Consider the following 9,587-nt stretch of genomic DNA (forward strand, 5'->3'; position numbering starts at 1 on the left):
GTCCGGACAGTGGCAAACTATGGTTAGGAGAAACTGCTACCATATCTTCCAGATTCAGTGCATTACAAATCAAGTCACAATTCTGTTTTTATAGCTATCCTGCTCTAGAATCTCTCTTCACTGAAGACTCTCACACAGGACCAAGGAGCCATCCAAGCAAGATTAGAACATCTAATGACAGCAGAGATCATGGACAAGTAATGGAGTGAAAACCAACAATTTTCAAGCAAATTCATTAAAAAAAAAACTTAAGGAGATTTCTGGAGGAAGAAGAGGTGAAAGAAGAGGCAGCAGAACAGATAATGCCAAGAGTAGGAGGCATGATCTATTCTGCTACTTGCTGCTTATCATCTAGGTCAAAAAGTGTTTTATCTTGTTTCCGTTCATCAATGTCTAGAAATGATAGCTGGCTCTGCCTCCTTCTGAAACACTTTAAAAGGCATAACTTGTCTAGTGCTACTAACTAGCAAGGCCAAAGGTGTTTCACGTGCTTTTATGGTGTAACTCAATTACTAATTGTTTCCATGCTGAAGTTTTATTATGTATCTTTATGTATCTGTTATGAAATTATTCTTATATTTCTCTATTTATTCTTATTTTAATTATCCTTATTTTTATATGAATAGGAATATTTTAGGGATCTTAGCAATAGCAAGTACATTTCTACTGCTTACCAGTGTACTAGGCAGTTAAGAAAGTGTAAGCTAATTGCCCCCAACAAGCTGGGTACTCATTTTAATGACCTACAGAAGGATGCCAGACTGAGTTGATCCAGAGACCCTGGCTGGGACTGAGCTCACAACCTTGTGGTTTGTGAGTGATACAGGCATACAGTATTCAAAAAAGCAACTGGTTGATAGGTTAGACAAGGAGAGAGACATCATAGAATCATGGAGTTGGAAGGTAATACAAGCGCCATCCAGTCCAACCCCATTCTGCCATGCAGGAACATACGATCAAAGCACTCCCAGTAGATGATCATCCAGCCTCTCTGTTTAAAGACCTCCAAAAAAGAAGACTCCACTACTCTCTGGGGGAGTGTGTTCCACTGTCAAACAGCTCTCACTGACAGGAAGTTCCTCCTAATGTTTAGGTGGAATCTCTTTTCCTCTAGTTTGAATCCACTGCTTCATGTCCTGTTCTCTGGAGCAGCAGAAAACAAGCTTGCTCCATTCTCAATATGACATCCCTTCAAATATTTAAACAGGACTATCATATCATAGTAAGAGGACGAGCCCTCCCTTTGCCATCTATGTCATCAGACCTCAGAGGGAGAGTGAGGCCTGCCAGCTCCATCAGGCCTGGCCTAAACTGAGAATAAGAGTCCTCCCTCCAGTCCCTCTGCCTTGGTCCAGGCCTCAGAGGGAGAGAAGAACCACTGGGCCTGATCCCCTTCTTCCCCACGACCATTCCCTTCTCCTTTTGTGTCGTGTCTTTTTAGATTGTAAGCCTGAGGGCAGGGAACTGTCTAATTAAATATAATAATTGTAAGCTGCTCTGAGAGCCTTTAGGGTGGGGTATAAGTACTCTAATAATAATAATCACATCTTTACCGTCTCTTCTTCAGGCTAAACATACTCAACTCCCTAAGTCTCTTCTCATATAAGGCATGGTTTCCAGACCCTTCACCATTTTAGTCGCCCTCCTTTGGACATGCTCAAACTTGTCAACATCCTTTTCGAATTGTGGTGCCCAGAAATGGATATAGTATTCTAGGTGAGGCCTGACCAAAGCATAATACAGTGGCACTACTACTTCCCTTGAAATTCATTTTGTTAGTTTTGGCCCAGCTTTCTAATCAATTAAGGTCATTTTGAATTTTGATGTTGTCCTCTGGGGTATTAGCTATTCCTCCTAATTTGATAAGCATGCCCCCTATTCTTTCATCCAAGTCACTGATAAATATGTTGAATAGCACTGGGCCCAGGAGAAAACCCTGTGGCACCACACTAGTCACTTCTCTACAGGATGAAGCCATTGCTGAGCACCCTCTGGGTTCGGCTGGTCAACCAATTACAAATCCATCTAATAGATGTATTGTCTAGCACACATTTTACTAGCTTGTTTTCATGGGGGGACCTTCTCAAAGGCCTTATTGAAATCAAGATATGCTATATCTACGGCATTCCCTTCATCTACCAAGCTGGTAATTTTATCAAAAAAGAGATCAGATTAGTCTGGCATGACTTGCTTTTAAGAAACCCATGTTGACTGTGATTATGGCATTCCCTTCCAAATGCTCACAGACTCTCTGTTTAATGAGCTGCTCTAGAATCTTTCCTAGTGTTGATATCAGACTAACTGGGTGGTTGGTCCTCTTTTTTTCTCTTTTTGAAAATGGGATAACGTTTGCCCTCCTCCAGTCTGCTGGGACTTCTTTTGTTCTCCAGAAATTCTCAAAGATTATTGCCAGTGGCTCTGAGATTACTTCTGCCAGTTCTTATAATATCCTTCGATGTAGTTCATCTGGTCCTGGAGACTTGAATTCATTCAGACTGACCAGGTATTTCTATATTACCTCTTTATTTATTCCGTGCTGCATTTCCCCTACTGCATTCTGTGCTCCATTTTGCTCAGGTTGAGCACCCTTTTGCTTTTGTGAGAAGACTGAGGCAAAAAAGGGGCTGAGTAGTTCTGGATTTTCTTGGCCTCCTATCAGCATTTCACCATCTTCTCCACCCAATGGCCCTACCATTTCCTTCTCCTTCCTTTGGCATCAGACATAATTGGAATTATTCTTAACCTTGCTAGTAAGCCTAAAGTGGTTTGTTCAAAAAACTACTGCTAAAATTTATACCTGTAATATACTAATAGTAGAAAAGCATTAACTTTTTAAAAACTTTAACTGAATTAACAATATCCAGACATCAGTAAACCATTCCAAAGTTCACTTCTTCAATTTCATTAATCCACAAAAGTAGCAGGACTTATCTCAGGGAGTCTAAGGTGGGTTCCACACCGCCAAAAAGTACATGCTCAGCACGTACTAGGGTTAGGAAGGGGCGTCCTTTCCAGACGGCCCTAAGCCTAGTACGTGCCGAGCATGTACAAAATGGCGGCGCCCATTCTACTGAGCACCACCATTTTGACGTAACGGATACTTAGCGTCCGCACGTCACACACGCGGAAATGACACCGCAAGTGCACCATTGGCGCCTTGTGGCATTATAACCACGCTGCAAAAAGAACCCGCTTTTTGCGGGTTCTTTTTGCTGCGCCGGGGAACCGTGCGGTTTGTCTGCTGCGGTTCCCTGGCGCAGCAAACACGGGCGCCGGCAGAGCGCCCTTTTTGGGCGCTCTGTAAAGCACCTAAATATCCCTAAGGCACCAGATCCCATTTGATCTTAGAAGCAGGACTTATCTCAGGGAGTCTAAATATCCCTAAGGCACCAGATCCCATTTGATCTTGGAAGCTAAGCAGAGTTAGTACTTGGATGGGAGACTGCTAATACATACCAGGTACCGTAGGCTATATTTCAGCGGAAGGAAATGGCAAACCACCTCTGAATATTTCTTGTTGAAGAAAACACTATGAAATGAATGGGGTGGCCTAACTAGACAGGCAACTTGAAGGTGTGAATGTGCACGCACACACACGCACGCACGCACGCACACGCACACACACACACACAGGGACTGATCTGTCAACATTTTTCTTTATTTGCTCACCCTCCAAGTCAAAAATTACTTGGGGGCACACAAAAAATCTTAGCCAGGAAGTTCTAGGCTCTTTGTGAACAGTAATGCTTCACCATCACTTTAGCAGGAGTCCGCAGCCCCACTTAATGGCCCATCAATTACACTGCTGATGGCCCAGTCCTGCTACTGATTGGATTTTGAAGTATGAAGCTTGTCCAGGTACTGTTTGTATTACAAAGTCTGGAGCTTCCTCTATGCATGTAGATCCACAAGCAATCTAGAATCTGACACACATCCTGGGCTCTAAATCACAAAAGCAGACTACATATGCAGGGAAGGCTCTCAACTTCAGAAGATCAGCACAAATGGCTGGGCTACAACAAGCATTTTGAAAGGGTGGGGTGCCAGTGAATGCAGACCCACACTCCACCCTCACAGCATAGGAACTTCCTGAGTAAGTGTTAAGAGTTTATGGAGGGCATGTGGACTTTAATTTCTAGCTGGTGTTTGAAACTGATGACTTCAAAGTGCCCTCTCAAAGGAGGAAAACAACTTGTATTTCAAGATTCAGGCTGCCCTATTATTTTTGGTTTTGGTTTTGTGTGCCTTCACATTGTTTCCAACTTATGGACGATCCTAAATCAACCCTTTGTTGTCTGTGGTTGTGTGCCTTCAAGTTGTTTCCAACTTATGGTTACCCTAAAGCAAACCTATCATGGGGTTTTCTTGGTAAATTTCTTCAGAGGGGGTTTGCCTTTGCCATTGCCATCCTCTGAGGCTGAGAGCGTATAACTTGCCCAAGGTTACCTAGTGGGTTTACATGGCTGAGTAGGGCATCTATCCTTAAGTCTCCAGAGCCATAGTCCAACGCTCAAACTGCTACACTAGGCTGACTCTCACCAAGATTTGTTTAGAGGGGGTCTGCCTTTGTCTTCCTCTAAGGCTGAGAGAGTGAGATTTGCCTAAGGTCACCCAAAGGGTTTCCATGGCAGAGTAGGGATTCGAACTCTGGCTGCCAGAGTCACAGTCCAACACCCAAACCACCACACCACTTCTCATATTGTTTTTGACTGGCTTAAATACTGCAAGGGCACAAGATCTCATCTGATCTTGGAAATCAAACAGGCCTGCTTCCTACTTGGTTTGGGGACTGTTAAGAAATATCAAGTGTTATAGCCTGTATTTCAGAGAAAAGCAACAATAAACCATTTCTTGAATGTGTCTTGGCTAAGAAAACCCTATAGAATTCATGGGGTCATATGACAGGTGATCTGAAGGCACAAAAAACACACAATGCTTTAGCAGGCGTTGGAATGGGATTTTTTTTAAAAGCCCTTATAATTCTTTGGGAAGTCAAGAAAAAATATAACAGAGCCAACAACCATCACTAACCACATATATGTGCCTGAAAAATGGATTATCTGAGCTAAGAAGGCTTTGTTTTTAATAGGGAAGAGTTCCAAACATACATAACATGAAATGACCTCCCTTAAGAAGTAGTCATGTATTTGACAAAAGATATAACTATTCAGGCTTGATTCCACAGAATTTGTCTAGTGCCTGTAATTTCTAAAAAGACTGACACCGAGCATAAGCAATTACACTTCAACGTATTTGTTTCTGCAACTGCGTCAATAATACATGCAATATTTTAGACTAATTTATAGAAGTTTCAAAATAAAGTCTATGGGGGAAAAAAAACCCTATGCTTTAATAAGTAGGAAAATTTACAGAACCCTCTATTCAACCAAACATGGAAACAGGCTTTCTTGTCACCTGATAAAAGCAGCCAACGGCTAGCTGATTTGAAAGAGTGCACATTTCAACTTCTACTTTGCTCGGTCGATGTGCCACAAGCCCTGAAACAAGAAATCCATGTGGATCCGATGTCCAGCGGCGGACCTGTCCTAATCCTTAGCTAGAGTTACAGCCATCCACGAGGACAAACAAAGAAGAGAAGCTCTGACTTGACAAGCGAAACACAGACCTAGGCATAAACAAACATCCACTCACCAACTGGGACACAGAAGAAGAGGAGGAGGAGGAAGCGGGTGGCCGATTAATGGCCCAGTTCATTAATGCAACTTCCTTGTTCTTGCCCGTGTTCACAAGTGTGCTTATCCACAAATAAAGGACCTGGGAGAGCAGCCTCCTGCACTTGTGCTTCTGAGTCCCCTCCACGGCTGACTCTCTTTTCTCAGTGGCAAGTACTTTGGCCACTCCATGGAAAGACTCATTAGAAATGACAATAATGCTAGGAAAGGCAGAAGAAGAGAGGAAGACTGACCCCCAGATGGGGGGAACTCTATTAGGAATGTGGATTTACAGGACCTAAAAAGTGAGGGCCAGCATGGTGTAGGGGTTTGAGCATTGGACGATGACTCTGGAGGGTTTGAATCCGCCACTCAAGTATGAAAACCCACTGGGTGACTTTGGGCAAGTCAGCTTCTGAAGGTGGCAATGGCAACCCCCTCTGAAGAAACTTGCCAAGAAAATCCTTTAGGGTCGCCATAAGTTTGAAAAAAGAAGAAGACAACTTGGAGGGACTTGGAGACGTCTCACCCACAGAATCGCCAAGAGTCGGGTCGACTGGAGGGCTGTTAACAGCAACACAAAATAATGGGACTCAAGGCAGTCAGGGCTATCTTAACCCCCATCATATCTATTTCTAAAGGGGAGTTTGTACAGGGCCTGAGCAACTGATGGTGTGTGTCTGTGTGTCTTGGACATGTCTGACCATGAGCCTGGGCCGACTTAAAGGCAACTAACAACAAACAACGGCAACTTATTTACTGTATGTGCTTCATTTCTATGCTGCCTTTCTCCCAGGTGGGACCCAAGGCGGTGTGTGTGTGTGTGTATATAACACATAGAGAAACATATATATATATATATATGTACACACACACAGATACACACAGAGATACAGATATATATATATACACACACACACACATAGACACACACATAGAGGAAGATATATATCAGACACATATACACACAAACAGAAATACACACACACACATATACAGAGATACACACACACACATATATATACACACACATGCACATGGAGAACATATATATATATATATATATGTGTGTGTGTAGAGAGAGAGAGAGAGAGAGAGAGAGACATACACACACACACATATATATACCCACATAGAAAAATATATATATATATATATATATATATACGCACACACAGATACACACACACACACACCCAGGGAGAAATATATATAGACATATACATAGCTATATACACATACATAAACACATACACAGATATATATATCTACACACAGTGTGTGTGAGAGAGAGAGGGGGGGCCGCGTGTTGTAGTGCTTCGATGGCTGTGCCAGGCCCAGGGAGAGACCGAGCCAGCCCCCGTGAGTGAGAGCAGGGTCTCTCTCCTCCAGAGGTCGGGAAGGGCTGGAAAGGCACACAACACGCCCAGAGACATATACCCTTAGGTGCACCTATTCCCTCCGCGCCCCTGTCCGCTCTGGCTCTGCAGGGCTATGAGGCAAAGGCGGCCTCCTGCAGACAGACACAGCCGAGGAGCGGCCTCTCGATCAAGGCGCTGGGAGAGGCGAGGCGGCCGTGCGGGCCTCTCCCTGCTTCCCCGGCCGCACGTTCCGCTTACCTGTTGTCAGCCGCCGCTTCCCGCCCTGGGCCCTTGGCGCCTCACTCGCCTCCTCAGGCTGGGCCTCCTCCTCGTCGTCGTAGTCTTGCCGCTTGGGTCCGAAGTCTGAGGCGGCGGGGCTGAGGGCGCTAGGCCGGAGCCAGGCTAGGCCTGGGAGGAAGGAGGAGGCAGGGAAGGAGGGCCAGGGCGCTCTAGGCGTGCGCGTGGCTGTCGAGATGGTGGCGGCGGCGGCGGCGGCGGCAATGGCGGAGGGAGGGAGGGCCCGCCTCGCCCCGCCCCCTTTCTGGGACTAACCCCAAGAAGCGCCCGGCGCCGACGCCATCTTGGTGAGGGCGCGAAACGGGGAAGCTTTGACAGACACACAAAAGGAGGAGGAGGAGAAGGGACACACAGGACTCGGCCCGGCATGCACCGCGCGACGGGGAAAGGGGCGGGGCAACCGGCGCGCTCCCGCCCTGCCTATCCACCCGCCTCTTTCGCCGCTCTGGCCCGGCCAGGAGCATAGAGTCTTGGAGGGGCGTGGCTTCTGACTGGGGGCCCATAGAGTCTTGGAGGGGCGTGGCTTCTGCTTGTGGCCCCGCCCCGTCCTCTGGCTCCTCCTCGCACTCGCTTCAGAGAATCCGTTGAGGGAGGATGCCTCTGGGGCGAGGAGCGAGTATTGCACGAAATGGGAGAGAGGCTGGTTGAGATGGTGATGATAATGGCAGCAATGTTAGTGTTACTTATACATTAATATAAATATGCTTATAAATATAAACATATTAATTGTAAATTGTTATATATAAATAACAGTCTATTGATTATTAATTATTAATATTATTATTAATAGCTTGTTATTTATATATAACTATTTGTAATTATAAGTAATTATAAATTGCTATATAAATAATGTATATTAGCCTATTAATTATTACATAAATTACATAATTATTACAATTAATAAAACATTAATTTATTATTATTATTATTATATATATAACTATTATTAAAATAAGATATAAATAATACTGTATATTAGTATATTACTTATTAATGGTAACTATCATTAATTAACAGATTGTTATATTACATATAAGTTATAACATATGTTAGTCTTAGTTATTAATGATAATATTACTATTATTATATTATTTATATACAACTATAATTAATAAAGTTATGTATAAATAATATGTTAGTCTATAAATTATTAAAGATACTTATTGTTAGTTAATAGAACAATTTATTATTTATATATTTATTTATAATTAATAAAGTTATATATAAAATAATATATATATTAGTCAATTAATTATAAATGATAATATTAATTTATTATTAATTATATATAACTATAATTAAAGTTAAATTAAAGGGGAAGTGGGCGAAGGGGCGGCTATAGAGATAATCGTATCTTGGCCAGGATACCTTTCCGGAAAACCGACCGTTTCGAGTGTATGAACCTCAGCCTGAAGACCAAGGGTAATATAGGGACAGGGACGTAGCCAAGGGGGGGGGGGTTCTTGGGGTCCGGACCCCCCTTCCATTAGAAAAATGAATGGTGTGTGCTGCTGCGCTGCTGCACCCAAGCCCCATTATAATGGTGACACTTAGTCTGGACCCCCCTCTTCCTAAAATCCTAGCTACGTCCCTGATAGGGATTAGTATACTCTCCGCTTTGTTGCCTAACGGACTCCCTCTCCAAGCTGTATTTCTTTGGATGGCAGCACCCTGGGCCTTTTACCCCACCACTGCCACCAAATTAACACAGACCCTTTTTAAAACCTCGTTTCAGAAGGCTTTATATTGGTAACCTGGATGCATATTCAAACTGCAGACAAGCTTGTGCTAAAATACTTTATTAAACAGACGTTCCAAACAAAAGTTGCTTAAACATGTGCCAATAAAGTAACTGTTGTTTCATGCACTTGTGTTGTTTGTTTCAGTTGGTAAGTTTACTTTCTTAGTTTTAACTTTGTTACAATGATGGTTTCTTTATGCCACTTTTCAACTGTCACTAAGGGAATTTTCATCTCCTCCTCCTTTCTAGATTTTTTGAGATCGCTGAGAAATATTTCCCCCTGGAAACCACCACTCACCTGGACATTTTTGGAAATATGGGGGAAAGTCTATGGTAGGGTCTTCTACAGGTTGTAGAACACTTTACTATGTACAATACTTGAGGGCAAATTCCATGGAGTTCAATGAGTTATCTTCCCAAGTAAGAATGGATAGGATTCAGGTTAGGTGGCAATCATTCCCCTGTTATGTTCTGTTGGGCTACATGTGTCTTTCAGTTCCAGCAAAATATATAGCA

General features: G+C 43.3%; 1 protein-coding gene across 3 annotated transcripts in view; it reads right to left on the bottom strand.

Moving 5' to 3' along the window:
* UBE3A (ubiquitin protein ligase E3A) overlaps positions 1-7,525 on the bottom strand; it is a 39,775-nt gene extending 32,250 nt beyond the window's left edge. For 2 of the 3 annotated variants that reach the window (XM_089511487.1, XM_089511486.1), the window contains exon 1: positions 7,292-7,524. The gene's annotated coding sequence lies outside the window, so the exon portion shown is untranslated. Of the gene's footprint in view, positions 1-7,291 lie in introns of all 3 variants that reach the window. The other variant, XM_089511488.1, reaches the window with a different exon arrangement.
* Between the last annotated feature and the right edge of the window lie 2,062 nt (positions 7,526-9,587).

Source organism: Sceloporus occidentalis, unplaced genomic scaffold, assembly GCF_023333645.1.
Source record: "Sceloporus occidentalis isolate IW3139 unplaced genomic scaffold, rSceOcc1.0.p SCAF_2, whole genome shotgun sequence".
NCBI classification, from domain to species: Eukaryota; Metazoa; Chordata; class Lepidosauria; order Squamata; family Phrynosomatidae; genus Sceloporus; species Sceloporus occidentalis.